We start from the raw sequence: 14,752 nt of genomic DNA, 5'->3' as shown, positions 1-14,752 counted from the left end.
GGGGGGATGGTCACGCCGCAATCCCTTCTCCTCCATTCTCCTCTCGGGATCTTGGGCATGCACGCACACGCGCCCGGCGTGAGTTTTAAGCCACCTGGTTCGGGACACGAACCGCGGTCGAGTACGTGGGAATCCAGCGACATAGCCATTACGCTAACTGCTGGTTCCCAATCTTTACAATATCAAAAAGACCATCTTGTGCCCTGCCTGCCCCTCAGCTCCCGCAACACAAATGCCCAGTACACAGGGTTTGTGAGACACAGATCTTACAGTCATCTTGTCTACCACAACTACAGGCTGCGAGGGGGCCCGGGCTCCAACAGCGGGGTCACAGCGTCCTCTGATATTCTGATATCACGATTCCAAAATCCCCAAAGCCACCAGATGAGCCGATGCCCTACTTGAGGTACAGCAGGAAGGCCTGGGCCGAGTCAGGGCCTTAGCCCAACCCGAAATTGTGGGAGATTGGCAAGATACTGGTGGCACGTGGCCAGATGTCACTGAGGAAAGGAAGCCAGAAGATTTAAACGAATACGAAGCAAAGAAGATAGAGCACGATGCATCTGTGCAGGCCTAGCACCGTTCCCCCGCCTACCTTGCTGACATAAATGCAAAAAGTCATGCAGAAGCTGCTTCAGAGGAAGAACGTCGACAGAGACAGTCTCACGTGGAGAAAGGAGAACCTCCCGTGAGTGTCCCGCTTGCTAAAGATCTGGGCCATGATGGCGATGGCTTTTCCGTGAAGCACACAGCCACCGTCCCTTCCGAAGGACCGCCGCCTCCTCAGTGAGACCCATCGTGCCAGCGTGGCGCCAGGCATCCAGGCGTCGTCCCAACAGCGAGGACGCAGGTCCTCCCACGGCCCCTCCAGGCCTTAGTGGTTCATCTGCGAAAACTGGAAGCTGAACTTCAACTAGAAGCACGGCGCCGGGAGAGGGGGAAGCCTGGAAAGCAGACTCATGGAACGGGGAGCTGAAAAGGTTGTGCAGTCAGAGGGCAGGAGTGGATCTGGAGGAAGCTGCAGCTGAGGTGGCACAGGCAGAGGAAGGGGGCAGGGTGGCAGAGCAAGCGGAGTGGTCAGGGCAGCCTCGGTCCTGTGGAAGAGCAGGCCGCGAACACAGCCTGGGAGGAGGACAACAAGAGCCTGCCGGTGGAGACAGGAGACACCTCAAAGAGACCACCAGAACCCACCGAGTGGGGAAGAAGGCACGTCTAGAGAGTGGGCAGGGTGGTGGACAGGCGGGAGGAGGGAACCAGTGATAGCAACCTTGGCTCGGAGCGCAGCGGTGCCCCAGTGGAGGAGCCCCGACAGACCCCATGCCAGAAAAAAGGAACACGTTGCCTTGTTTTATGTGCTCTAAATACTTTTTTAGATTTTAAAAAAGTGTGTTTTAGTTTTAAAAAAGAAAAAAAAAGAAATTGTAACTTACAAAATGCAAACTCATCTGTGGAAGTCCGTGACCATCTGCGGTAATGAAAGAAACAGATGGATGAATTCTTTACAAATGGGTCTGCTCTGCTCACCCCAGAGCCAGAGGCAGGACCCCATGTCCCACACCCAGCTGCTGTCTTCAAAGCCACCCTGTGCCGGGAGAGTGGCCAGGGCCAATAAAAACGCCACCAAGCTTTCCGACCGGTGCTCACTGAGGTGCTGTTTTCCAGTTCTAGCAGTTTCTGCATGTTCTGCTTGTTTGTTTCCTTTTTGTTTTTGATGTATCTGGAGGGAGGGGTGCTTGCACCTGCCTGCTCTGTCACTCCCCTACCCTCTTACGATCTTTTTAATGTTCCCCTGGCGACTCTAGGGCACAGCGTGGTTCGGAGCCACTGCAGCCACCACTCCGTCCTGCACTGCCACATACCCATCGTGCCCCACCACCTGTGGCTGCAGGGTCTGCCAGTGGGCTCGCTACCATCTTTCAACTTCCGATGCAAAGCTCACCACCTCCTCCGACTCTTCCCGGGAGTCCAGCACCTCCTCGCCACATTCACGATTGTTGACTTTGCTTTCCCAACTGAGGCGACTCTTTGAGAGCAAACTTTCCTCTTCATTGCCTCACACTCCAATGTCAGACACGCAGTCAGCCCATGCTCAGGGAACCACGGACTGCCTAGTAAGTGCTTGCTGAAAACGCATGTATCAGGCACAAATACGCTTTGAATCTAGACCTAAAGAAGGTGGACGATGTTTTCCTTTATTTTCTTTCTTGGAGAAAAAAGGAAATAGCAGTTCCAGGAAGGGTTCTCAAACACTGTAAGAGAAGTAGGGTTCTCAAACACTGGGGTAAGAGAAGTAGCCCCCAGGTCCCTCCAGCTGGACAAGTCCCTCGTGCTCACCCCCACGGTGCTGGCCGCTCTGCCTTGCTCCCTGACCTTACTGCTGCTTCTTGTCCTGCTCCTGAGGCTGGGGATGTCCCAGCCTCACAGTCCCTGTCCACGCGGTCCCAGGTAACCGAGCCTCCTATCCCGCGGCCACCCAAGCACGGTGACAGCGGTGGTGCCATGTGTGCAGGCTGCCGTGACAGAGACCACACACTTCTCCCTCACAGGTCTGGAGGCCTGGACGTCCAAGAGCAGGAACCCGTCCTGGTTCAGAGGGCTTTCTCCTCACTTTATTCTCACGTGGGATGGTGGAAGGGACCAGCGAACTCCCGAGAGACCCTTTAATATTCTCAAGAACATCCTATTCTTGGGCTGAGTTGTGGTAGGCAGTCAGTCATGAGCGGGCAGCCCTAAGAGAAAAGCCAACGGCGCATCTAGCTCTGGGCGCCGGGAGGGCGAGGCCATTTGCCACCTTCCTTCCTTGGGGCCGGAGGGAAGCACACCGGGATGATTCGTAGATTTTTCTCTAATCAAAAAGACCCAAGCAAGCATTTTGGTCCATGCCCTAATTCCCATTAGGGCGATGGGCTAATTGGGCAGTCTGATTGGGACAACCTGGCTCGCATTGGGCGTGCGCAATTAGGTGAGCAAGTTCCTCATTCTTTACCCGTGAGGAAGGTGTGCAGGTGCAGGAAAGAACGTGAGGATTCAAATTCAAAGGAAGGACATAGGCAGCGTAAGGGGCCTCCCATCATGAATATTCATGACCTCTAGTAATTAAAAATAAGTGTTAACTAGTACCAAGGGTGGTTGCCACCTGGTAATCTGCCCGCCCAAGAGCCTTTTGGGTGTACTTCCTTCCTTTCCTTTCCTTTCTTTCCTATTCACTCTTCTTTCCTATCTACTTCATTCATGGTTGCGGTTTCATTTTGCGCCTAGCGACAGATCTCTAATTTTAGTGATCTGGACCCAAAGAACCAAGGACTTCACAAAGCAGCTCGACACTTTCCCATTGTTAACAGAGTCTTTGGCCTGGTGGCAAAGGATGCTGGATCCCATATAGCCTACCATGTGGTTCAAATCCTGGCTCCTGATTTTTGGAAAATACACTGAGCATATGTATGTGCATGCCCCAAATCAGAACAGAACGGAAAAATAGAAGAGAAAGGACTGCAGTGTAACCATGCCCCACTCGGGGTGGGGGCTCTTTCTTCCTCTCTTTCTTTCTGTCTTTCTCTAGTGAGTACATGCACCTCTGAGAAATTTTAAGGGAAAAAAAAAAAAGAATACCATTCTTGGTTTTTTTGCCAGAGGGTGCATGCGCTCACTGGAGAGAGACAGAGACAGAAAGCAAAAAAATCACTCCCTGTGAGGGCTGGCCGCGCCGCAATCCGTTACCCTCTCTTCCCCTGTCAGGATTTTGGTCATGCATGCACGCATACCTGGTGTGAGCTTCTGGTGGGAGCTGTTGGGCTCAGGACTCAAACTGTCGCAGAAAACAGACCACTGAGAAAGCAAGCACCCCTCGGACAGTAGTGAACTCAGTAGAGAACTCAGGTTTATTAGGACGGGAACCCAGAGAGCTCGTACTCCAAAGCCTGGACACCAACTTGTGGAAATTACAGAGATTAAGGAAACCAGAAAAGTAGTGAAACAGTTGCAAACTAGCTCGTAGCATTTCCTAGTTCCTACAGAAACCGGCAAGCAGGCAATTTACAAAAGTGGAACAGAAATATTTCATGTTTGCAAGCAGCTTAGCAGACAGAATCCGTGTCAGTCCTCCCTCGAATGCTTTTTGTTTTCCTCAGGGCTTCACAGCAGGGCCTCACAGCCTTTTGATTCTCTCAACCGAGCTGCCAGTCCTTTCCATCCAGGGCGGCCGCAGCATGGATACGACTTCTCTGGGAAGGTTCCGGACGGTTCATGTGTTGTCTCAGACAGGTGTATAGAGGATCAGCCTCCAGAGTGCCTAGAGCAGGGCTGTAGATTCCTCGTCTCTGAAGCGTTACCCAGAGAGGCTTTGTGTGGACCAGGTGGGTCCGTGGAGGCAGCCCTCTCTACTCTAGTGTGATGGATACCCAGGGCGATGCCTATAATATTTTTTTTTCTTCTTTTTTTGGAGAGGTTTTTTTTTTTTTTTTTTTTTTTTTTTTTTTTTTTTACTATAGGCGCGCGGGGGATTTTTGTTTGTTTGTTTGTTTGTTTGTTTTTTGGCTATAGGGTGCGTGCGCTCGCCAGAAAGACAGAGAGAGACAGAGAGATAGAAAGTGAGAAATTACCCCCCAGGGTGACAAATACTCGCCCATCTGGTAGCTGCCACCAGCCCTCTCTAGTCTTTGTTCCTCCTTCTGCTGCCCATTGGTCTTCTGGGGCAGGGTTCTGGCGAACGTGGCCTTTTCAGAGGTGGTGCCCCCTTTCCACGTGGTTGTCCCCTCTTGCATTTAGGACGTTCGTTCTTCCAGTCCAGGCTCTTTGCAGTAGGCACATTGGTCTCTTCCGAGGGGCTGTGCTTTCCGTTTTCTTCTGTCCTTCATGAAGGACTTGGACGCCCCATCTGGATGGGGCCTCAGGGTGCAGCAGCTAGTAGGGACATTTTCTGGTTCATGTGTCAGGCCACCTCTCGCTGGGCCTCATGATCTCAGCTCACGAACACCTTGCTGGCTAGCTCTAATAGAGTAGCACGCGTCCCCATGAAGCCCTCCTGTTTCCGGAGGTTTCTTTGGATATCGGCATAAGTCTGTGAGACAAAGCTGGTGTTGACCACGTGCTGGTTCTCAGGTACTTCTGGGTTAAAGGGGGTCTAGACCCAGAGTCCTTCGCAGAGTGTCTCGCAGAAGTCAGAGGGAGAGTCCCCCCCTTTTGCACGACAGTCATGCTTTTGGACATTGGATTATTGGCCTCATTTCTGTGCCCCTGAGGAAGGGATGCCTGGCATCATTCCAGGCTGGCCCGTCCCTCCCCTGTATTGGCATCCCACCGAGGTCCTCAACTGGGTCCACTTCTCTAGCCAGAACCTCATTTGGGAGCCACTTTGGGGCCTCTGATAGGACGTGCCTACACTCTTCCGTGTCGAACAGGGTGAAGCAATGTCCACAATCTCCCCAGTCTGAAAGATGGATTCCAGAAGGGCTATCTGAGTAGGACAGCACGTGATGTTTCCAGTTTAGGAAGCCGGTGGCACTGAAAGGCTGATAATAGAGAAGGGAACGCCCTTCCTGGGCCGAGCGTCTGGGGGCCTCAGGTCTCTCACAGTGGAGGTTGTTGTGCCAATTGGAGCTGCCTGGACACCGGTTCTGGATCTGGGCTCCCTGGCAGACTGGGATTTGGGTCCTTTGGTGGAGGAGATACAGACAGTGGGAAACAATGGGGAGAATGGGGTGCAGTTGGCACATGTGGAGGGGAGCCCCAGTTCTTCTTCCGAATCCCCTTGGCAGACAGGTCTGGCCAGATGGTAGGTTTTGGCTTGCTGCTGCCCGCTGTGCTACCTGTGGGGATTATCCCAGGAAGCCCTTTCTACTACCAGGTGAGGGCAGGCCCCAAAGCTAGATCCAGCAACTGTCTGGGTATCTAGGCTCACCCTGCACCCGTAACAAGAATAGCACTATCCCCCCACCTCCCACAGGAGGGTCAGGGTCTTACGGCGGGCAGGTGGGTACGCAGCGAGTCCCAGGAAGTGGGGCAGAAGGATGTACTGTGTCCAGAGGTGAGCGAACCCCGTGAAGAAGGTTCAAGGGCCCCAGATGAAGAGCGAACCCCGTGAAGAAGGTTCAAGGGCCCCAGATGAAGAACTTTTTTCTTTCAGTGGAGCCAGAGAGCAACCAGCATGAGAGGGGGTGTCTAACTGGCCCCAATTCCCCTCACCGAAACAAAAGGGATAAGGCTTGGGCCCACAGTTAGGGTCAAGAACTAATTAGCCGTGGGCACGAGGGTCTCTCAGACACGTGAGAAATTCCCTCCCGACGGATGTCTCCCTGCAATGGTGATGCAAGACAAACCCGGGGTGGATGTCCCCTAGGAGAGGTGATCCACCTGACATCCACCTGGACACATCCCTCACGGGAACCGTAGGTGCCTCTTAGCTTTGGCAACTGGAGTGAACCCCAACGTGGACTCAGGCAGGGACTGGGCCCCTCAGCACCAGGCATTGCCCTGAGTCTTATGAGGTCGCCACAGAAACGCAGATGAGGCCCCACTCAGACCCCGTAGTCCGAAGACCCTGGGTTCACAGAAAGTCACATTCACTCAGTCTCCCCAGAGTTTATCCGGTGTCTTCCCCCTGTGGGACGGTCCCTCACTAGTGGTCCACAGTTCATTACAGTGCCTTCCCCCTTTGGAGAGTCCCCACCTGGTTGCCCCGGCAGGAGACCACACAGCAACCTGAACCCTGAACTGCTGGCTCTGATGGGAGACCACGGGAGGCAATGGGGCTCCCCTTCCACCCACACGGGCTGGGCCTGCCTGGGTTCCTGGGTCATGCACGTTACCTTATCTGGAGGTTTCAGCCAGAGTTGAGTGGATGTTTCCAGCCGGTGCACTGGCCTCTCTATGGAGTCCACTGGGGGTCAGTTGCCTACGGGGTGTCCGGGCCCCCCAATGAAGGAAGACCTGAGAAAAGACTGCGGGGTACCACCTCATTCAATTCTAGGCCTCCTTTGTCCCCGCAGTCTCCTCCCACCAAACTGGTGGCTCAAGGGGCCAGTGAGGTTGGGTTCCCAGTTAGGGAACCAGAAATGCTCAGAACACAGACTGCTGAGAACTCAAGCCCCACTCAGGAGAGCTTGAGTTTATCATGCAGTGGATCAGCGGACCCAGAGGAGTTGTACTCCAAAGTCTGGTCGCAGGGGTTATACAGCCAGGGTTCAGGGATGTTGCAGAGAAAGGAAACCAGAAGAAAACAGTTGCAAACTAACTTGTAACACTTCCCAGTTCCTATAGAAACCAGCCAGGGGGCAATTTACAAAAGTGGAACAGAAATATTTCCTGTTTGCAAGCAGCATTAGCAGACAGGAACCATCCCAGAACTGAGGTCAACCATGCGGGAGTCAGCGCCTTCACCACTCCGCCACCTGCTGGCCCAGGAACTCCGTGACCTAGTCACCTCCCAGAAGTACCCCTCTACCATCCCTTCAAAGGTAGGATCTTAAAATACCAAGTTTAGGGGACAGAAACATTCAATGGACTGCATTTGGATTCAGGCATTAATTCTGGCTCCTTCACTTACAAAAATGTATCCGTGTCATTGTAACCCAAGCAGAGGAAGCCTTGAGATCCCAGATTTTTATAGCATCTAGTGCTTAATGTGTCTTAGGTCACCTAATCCTTGAATGTGAGAAGAACTTGAACCTTCTTATGTTAAAAATGCTGGGTCCCACCTCTTTCCTCTCATAGAATCAGGGTTTATAGTTCTGAGTCAGCTCAGGAATTTTAGTTTGTACCACACGCCTTAGGCAATGCTGCTGCAGGCTGTCCTGGCCGGCACTTGGTGACCCGGGTCACGACTGTTTACCTGCGGTCAAAATCTAAGTATCAAGGGGCCAGCAGGTGGCATGATGGTTAAAGACTCCCACATGGTCAACTGTGGTTTGAGTCCTGGACCTGGTGGCTTGAAAATCACACAGGGCACATCTGCATGTGTGCCCAAAATCCTGAGAGGAGAAGGGACTGCGGTGTTGCCATCCCGCCAGGGGTGATTTCTCACTTTCCCTCTCTCTGTCCCTCTCCTCTTCAGTGAGTACACCTGCCCTATGACAAAACCCAAAAAACAAAAGGATCTAAGCATCAAAACTGGGCTTATGACTCACCTAAGGTCACACATGAAGCATAGATTTAATTTTAATGATTCCGGAAAAGGGGTTTTAAATTTTTTTAAAATTATGATTTCTCTTTTACACATAATTAATGTGTATTTTTTGTGTCTACAGTTTTTTAAGATATGAATACAGTGAATAATAATCAAATCATGGATATATATATATTTTAACATTGAACATTCTATCATGCCCTGCATATTTGTTAATAGTTCTATTACTTTTCTTTAAAAAAAATGTGTTAAGTTGTCCTTTTTTTTTTTTAAAGAGACTTTTGCTGTAGGGCATGTGTGCTCACCAGAGAGACAGAGAGAGAGAGACAGAGAGCAAGAGATCACCCCTAGGGAGAATGGCCATTGTGCAATTCCTTCTCCTCCATTCCCCTGTTGGGATTTTGGTCACACACGCGCACACACCCGGCATGAGTTTCAGGCCGCCTTGTCTGGGACTTGACCCCTATGCTACCTGCTGGCCCAAGTTATCCAGATCTTTAACTCTACTGTGGTACACCATCCCGTAGTCTCACCCCCTTATGGAAAGATTTTCCCCCCATTTATATGGAAATTATAGCCACGTAATGTGTATGTCCTGGATAATAAAAGTAAAATCTTGCTTTAGTACTTACAAACAAATTGGTAGGTTAAAGGAATTAACCAACTTCCTTCACCTCTGGTCCCGGGGGACAGCATGTTAGAGGAGCAATCACTGGGTGATACTCCTTAAAGCACTATGACTATGCAGGGACCCAGGTTAGGAACCACTGCACACGGGGAGTGTGGATTGAGCTAACCCTGAGTACAGTGTGGGCACCCAGGGGGTGATAACCAAGGAGCAGGTGGGGTCTGTGGGTGGAGCTAGGGGAAATACCACCAGGCCAGCCTGACGGGATTCTGTGGCAGACAGACCTGCATCGGGCATCGCTTGGGGAAGGTGGAGGATGAGGAATCGGGGCAGCTATGGAAGGTGGTTAGATATCCAGGAGGGCGCACCTGCTCAGCTGACTCAGCAGGGTCCTCTGCTAAAACTGGGTTTGACTAGGAAGTGCTCAGAGGACCACACAGAAGATTCAGAAATTTGGCCAAGCAAAGAATCTTCGTTACCACTGTATAAAAACAAAACGATGATTTAAAGATCCTATCGACTTCTTTTGCAGTTCTAAAATCAGGCAACGCTTCATTCTATAAACTAAAACAACCATTCTAAGGAGTTGAGCAGAAAAAGTTCAGAGGGGAAAATGCTGAAGAAAGAGAAAGTACAAAAAAGAGATTGATCTGTTTTTATGTTTCTAAAAATTTTCCAGAGGCATATGTGCTCGCAGGGGGGAGAGAGAGAGAGAATGAGAAAGCGACCTCCGTAGGGGATGTTCACCTGCAATCCCTCCATCTCTCCCTCTTTTCAGGATTTTGGGCACACATACACACATGCCCAGCATGATTTTCAAGCCTCTGGGTCCAGGACTTGAACTGCATAGTTGGCCATGTGGGATCCAGTCACCTCAAGCACCATGCCACCAAGTTGGCCCAGATTGGTCATTAAACATATTTTTAAATTTCACAAAGTCCTTAAGATCTATTTTTTTCTTTGTATTATTGTTTAATGGTCATAGTGCATGTGTGCTTGCCAGAAAAACAGAAAGAGACAAAAAGTACTCCCGAGTGTGGAATGCCTTCTCCTCCATTTCTCGATCCCACCAGGATCCTGTGCGTGTAAGCACAAGTGCCTAGCATGTTTCTCTAGCCACTGGGGCTAGGATCTGAACTGTGGTCAGCCACAGGGGATCCAGCAACCCCTGAACTATGGGCTGGCCCAAGTGAGATGGGTCATTGCAAAGTCACCTGCAAGGTGGTGACAGGGAGACAGAACGAGAGGCGATAACCGAGAGAACAGCAGTTCCTTCTTTCTGGTAAGGACTAAAACAGAGGGATCCCCAGTGACGTGCTGATCGAAACTGATCTATTTGGGAAATCTGGCCTGATTTCTCTGAGGCCATATAGCAACCTAGCTTTGGCTAAGTTGGAGACATGAGCGACTCCATTTTGATGTTTCCTCTGGTCCATTGGAGCCTAGAGAAGAAGCTCCGTCCAAAACAATGGTCCCCTAGAACTTTTATTTTTTAGAGACCAGACTTGAACCACAGTCAACTACGTGGGAGTCCAGCAATGTAACCATTATGCCCTCTGCTGGTTCTCCTCTCCTAGAACTTTTAACACCGTCTTAATCATCTCTTTCTTTAATTCTTGTGATGCTCACCTCCTTATTCTGAAATTGTGTCAACTGCTGTTTATTAATCACCTTTAGATACCGCCATCCTCTTCCAGCGTGTACAGAGAGTATCCATTAGTTCATGCTGTGCTTTCCTACTCTTTAGCCCGTTGAATTTATTTCTTCCTTGTCTCCCATCGTTAGAAGAGTCGGAGCAGGCCTGTGGTCCCTACGTGTCAAGCACAGGCAGTCTCTCAATTCCCCAGTAAGGGAGGGAAGTGCCAGTCACTGCCCGTCTTCCTGTCCACCTCTTCTCCCCGTCCCGTTTTCGAAACTCTGTAAATGCTCAAGGTCGCCATCGTGTTTTATTATTTATAATAACATTTATAATTAAATTGGTAGAGTATATTTATAAAGTATACGCTCGACCTGCGATTTTATAAATCATAGGCTATAAAAATGATTTAATGTGAGGATTACTAAGGAAAGGGATTTGCAGTTCGTGGTTCCAGTATGCATGCTTTTATGCAAAAAATTAAGCCTAAAACTCATAAATGTTTTTAAATGGCCTTTCCTAAGTTAGCTTGCAATCTTCATTTAGAGCCGGTGGAAGCTTCGGCCAGCTAGGTTCGTCTGCTGGGACGTGTCCCTTTGCTGTGCAGGTTCTGGTGAACTTCTTCCTGGTTTTGGCCTCACACGTGTCTGTGCTGAGTTCGGGCTGCGTCCTTGTAGTGAAACCTCAAGTGCCTGCTTAAAGCACTTCTCGGTCTCTGCACCTTTATTTGTTTTGTTTTTAATACTTCTCTTTTTCTTAGTGGCCAGACACAGTATGTGGTTGCCAGAGAGACAGCAGAAGGGGAAGACAGAGGGAAGGAGAAAGCACCCCTTATTGGGACATGGTCACACAGTCCCTTCCCCATTTCTCCACCCGTTGGGGTTTTGGACACGTATGCCTATGTGCCTGGCATGCCCTTCAAGCACCTGGGCCGAGATTCCAACTACACTTGGCCATGTGAGATCTGGCTCCCTACACCACTGGGCTATGAGGCCAGACCAGTCTCTGCATCTTTAATGGCCCCAGGTTTTAATTTTTATGAATGAATTTCATTTGATCTCTAAAAATGCATTGCTTCCACAATAGGATTAATAAAATACCTAATACTAGTTTTATATAATCCAGGAAAGCTTCTTTCTCTAGGTATATATACTTTCTTGGATTTTTTCTTTTCTTTTTTAAGAATTTGCTAGAGGGACCAGCAGTTAGCGTAATGGCTATGTCGCTGGACTCCCACGTAGTCGACTGCGGTTTGCGTCCCGAACCCGGTGGCTTAAAACTCACGCTGGGCGTGTGTGCGTGCATGCCCAAGATTCCGAGAGGAGAACGGAGGAGAAGGGATTGCCGTGTGGCCATGCCCCCTGGGGGGCGATTTCTCACTCTGTCTCTCTCTGTCTGTCTGGCGAGCGCACACGCCCTATAGCAAAAACCTCTCCAAAAAAAAAAAAAAAAAGAATTTGCTAGAGGGTACACATGTTCACTAGAGAGAGAAAAAAGAAACAGAGACAGAGAGAGAGAGAAAGTGAGGAAACAACCTCCAGGGGGAATGGCCACACCCCCATCTATTCTCCATTCCTCCTTTCAGGATTTTGACCACACATGAACACACGTGTGTTTGGAATACTAGCTAAGCCTCTGTACCAGCTGTAACTGTGTCAAACTACACGGGCACATGGGATCCAGCTGCCTTAGCCACCATGTCACCATCTGGCTCACTTGTCTAGATTTTGATTAATTAATTAACTATTTGAGAGAGAGAGAGATCTTTATTATAGGGTGTTTGCACTTGCCAGAGAGACAGAGAGAGAGAAAGTGAGAATCACCAGCCAGGGGTGATGGCCATGCTACAATCCCTTCTCCTCCATTCTCTTCTGGGGATTTTAGGCATGCATGTACATGCGGCTGGTATGAATTTTAAGCTGCTGGGTCCAGGACTCGAGCAGTGGTCAACCATGTGGGAGTCAGTGACATAACCATTACGCCATCTGCTGGTCCATTATTTTTGTTTATTTTTTTAGAGAGATTTATGCTATAGATGTGCTCACTGAGGAGACAGAGAGAGAGAAAGTGAGAAATCACTCCCCAGGGGGCATGGCCATACCACAATCCCTTCTTCTCCATTCTCCTTGGGATCTGAGGCATGTATGCACACATGCCCAGTATGAATTTTAAGCTGCTAAGTGTGGGACTGGAACCACGCTCAGCCCTGTGGGAGTCGAGTGCCGTGGCCCAGCCACTACAGCACCTGCTGGTGCCCGCTTTCCTGATTTTAGGACTCAACCCTGGCAGACAGATGCATAGTATATGCTATGCAGTTTTCATTGTATGTCCCTGTCCCCTCTGTTTGCATGTAATAGAGCACCTCCCAGGAGAGGTTTTCCTTCGTGTCCCAGTCCCAGTTACTCTCTGTCCCACACCCTGCCACGTATGTTCTGTGTAGCTCCCATCCCTGTGTGCAGTGGTGCCACGTGTGTGCCCATGAGCCCCCCACGGCTGTCAGCTGTGTGCAAGAGCAGGCGCTTTGTCTCTCTATCTCTCTCTCCACTGCGTATCCTGAGTGGTGGAGCAGTGGATGGTGTCGAGTGGCTTAGCGAAGATCTCTAGATGCAAAACAAAACCTCCCTTCATCAGTATATGGACCCAGGATGCTTCCCGGCAAGCTGCAGAGGAAATGTGCCCAATGACTCGCTGTTCTTCAGTGAGATGCGGGCCCTGGGGATTTGCGCCCCTCGGGGCCAAGGTGCTTGTGTCTGTGCACATTCCTCCAGGCAGTCTTCTCCATGTCCGTCTCTCACTGACCCACTCCAGCCAGGCAGGTGAGTGCGGTCGGACTCCGGTAGAACCACCCACCAAGGAAGACGCTCACAGCTTGCGGCTATGAAGTGGAGAGAAATGGTTTTTGCTCTAAGTTTTTGAATTATTGGAGCTCTTTTACACTAACAAGGTAGGTACTTAAATACTTGTGGGATGGATAATTGAATGAGAGCAATCCTATTTCTTTTAGATGGGGAAACAGAACAGAAAGTTGCAGGTGTTGCTGAAAGTCACCTGGTTTGGGACTGAATCCAAGGGTTCATTCCAAAGCCCACGGCTTATCCTCTGCATAGGAGTCCCTCAAGCTTTGGCCGCATGGAGAAGCAGAGAGCGACCGGGAGCTGAGCAGAATGACAGCTGGCAGGGACCGGCAGGAGGGGAGACGGAGAGGGACTGCTCCAAAGGAGTGAGGTTTCAGTGATGCAAGAGGAGTACGGTGTGCAGAGCAAATGTATCGCGTGCTCACGGAGTTCACGACACTCTGCTGTGTACTAGAACTGGGTAAGAGGATCTTATGTTAGGTGTTCTTACCACACGTGCACACACACACACACACACACACACGCAGATAGTAACAACACTGTGAGGTGAGAGGAAACTTGGGAGGCGCTAGATATGTCCCTGGCCTTCATTATAATGGTATTGTAGGAACATTCTTATCCCCAAATTCATCAAGTTGTATGCAACAAGTGAACCTCTTTTTACATGTCAATTATTCTTTAAAAAAGTGATTTTAGTAATCATAAATAAAATTTTAAAATTTTAGAGTATTGGTAGATCTTTTTTTAAAGAATTATTTTATTTAACGTTATTTATTTATATTTAATTTTATTTATTCATTCATTTATTTTAATTTGACCACACACACACACACACACACACACACAGAGGGAAAGTGAGAAAGCAAGCTACCAGGTCCAGGACTTGAACCGTGGTCAGCCATGTGGGAGTGTCCAGCACCTTAACCACCATGCCACCTGCTGGTCACAGTATTGGTGGATCTTAAACGTAAGGTCAATGCTTTTATGCAAGGACTATTACAGGATTGTGAAAGTTCTCCCCTCGGGACACATTGCCCCCCAGGCTGCACAGAGGGTGGTGAGGAATTCTGGTGGGAGTGAAGAGCTATAGAGAGACCTTCTAAGCAATAGTTGGGAAGTCACTGTTGTAACAGCCGTAAGAGAGCCAAAGCGACTCCATGTTGCCCTTAGGCTTAGAGTCCATCTAATCGGTCAGCCTTTAGGAAAACTAGTCTTTACTTCTGTCTTTCACTTCCCTCCAAAGAACCTTCCAGAGCCTCATCTGGTACCTCCCTCAAACTGGATCTCACCTAATGCTTCAGTAACAAAAGTTAATGATAATCTTGCTCAATCTTCATAGTTGTCTGGCTATGGATAGAAGGTGGAGAAAGATGTCACCAGCTCCCTCTCGCCTGACCAGCTGGGAAGATTTTATCAGCTTAAGCATTACAAAGTGACCAGGTGGAATTTGCTGCTTCTCTTTATTGTATTGTATTGTATTGTATTGTATTTTTTCCTTTAAAAACCTCTATGAG

The 14,752-nt window shown here is 49.6% G+C and overlaps 1 pseudogene; it reads left to right on the top strand.

The window, feature by feature from the left end:
• LOC102477490 (SWI/SNF-related matrix-associated actin-dependent regulator of chromatin subfamily E member 1-like) overlaps window positions 1-11,083 on the top strand; it is a 13,081-nt pseudogene extending 1,998 nt beyond the window's left edge.
• Window positions 11,084-14,752: the final 3,669 nt, after the last annotated feature.

This window comes from Tupaia chinensis, unplaced genomic scaffold (assembly GCF_000334495.1).
Source record: "Tupaia chinensis unplaced genomic scaffold, TupChi_1.0 Scaffold000031_1, whole genome shotgun sequence".
Classification (NCBI taxonomy): domain Eukaryota; kingdom Metazoa; phylum Chordata; class Mammalia; order Scandentia; family Tupaiidae; genus Tupaia; species Tupaia belangeri.
The sequence above is the reverse complement of the archived record's forward strand: the minus strand, read 5'-3'. Positions and strand labels throughout refer to the sequence as shown.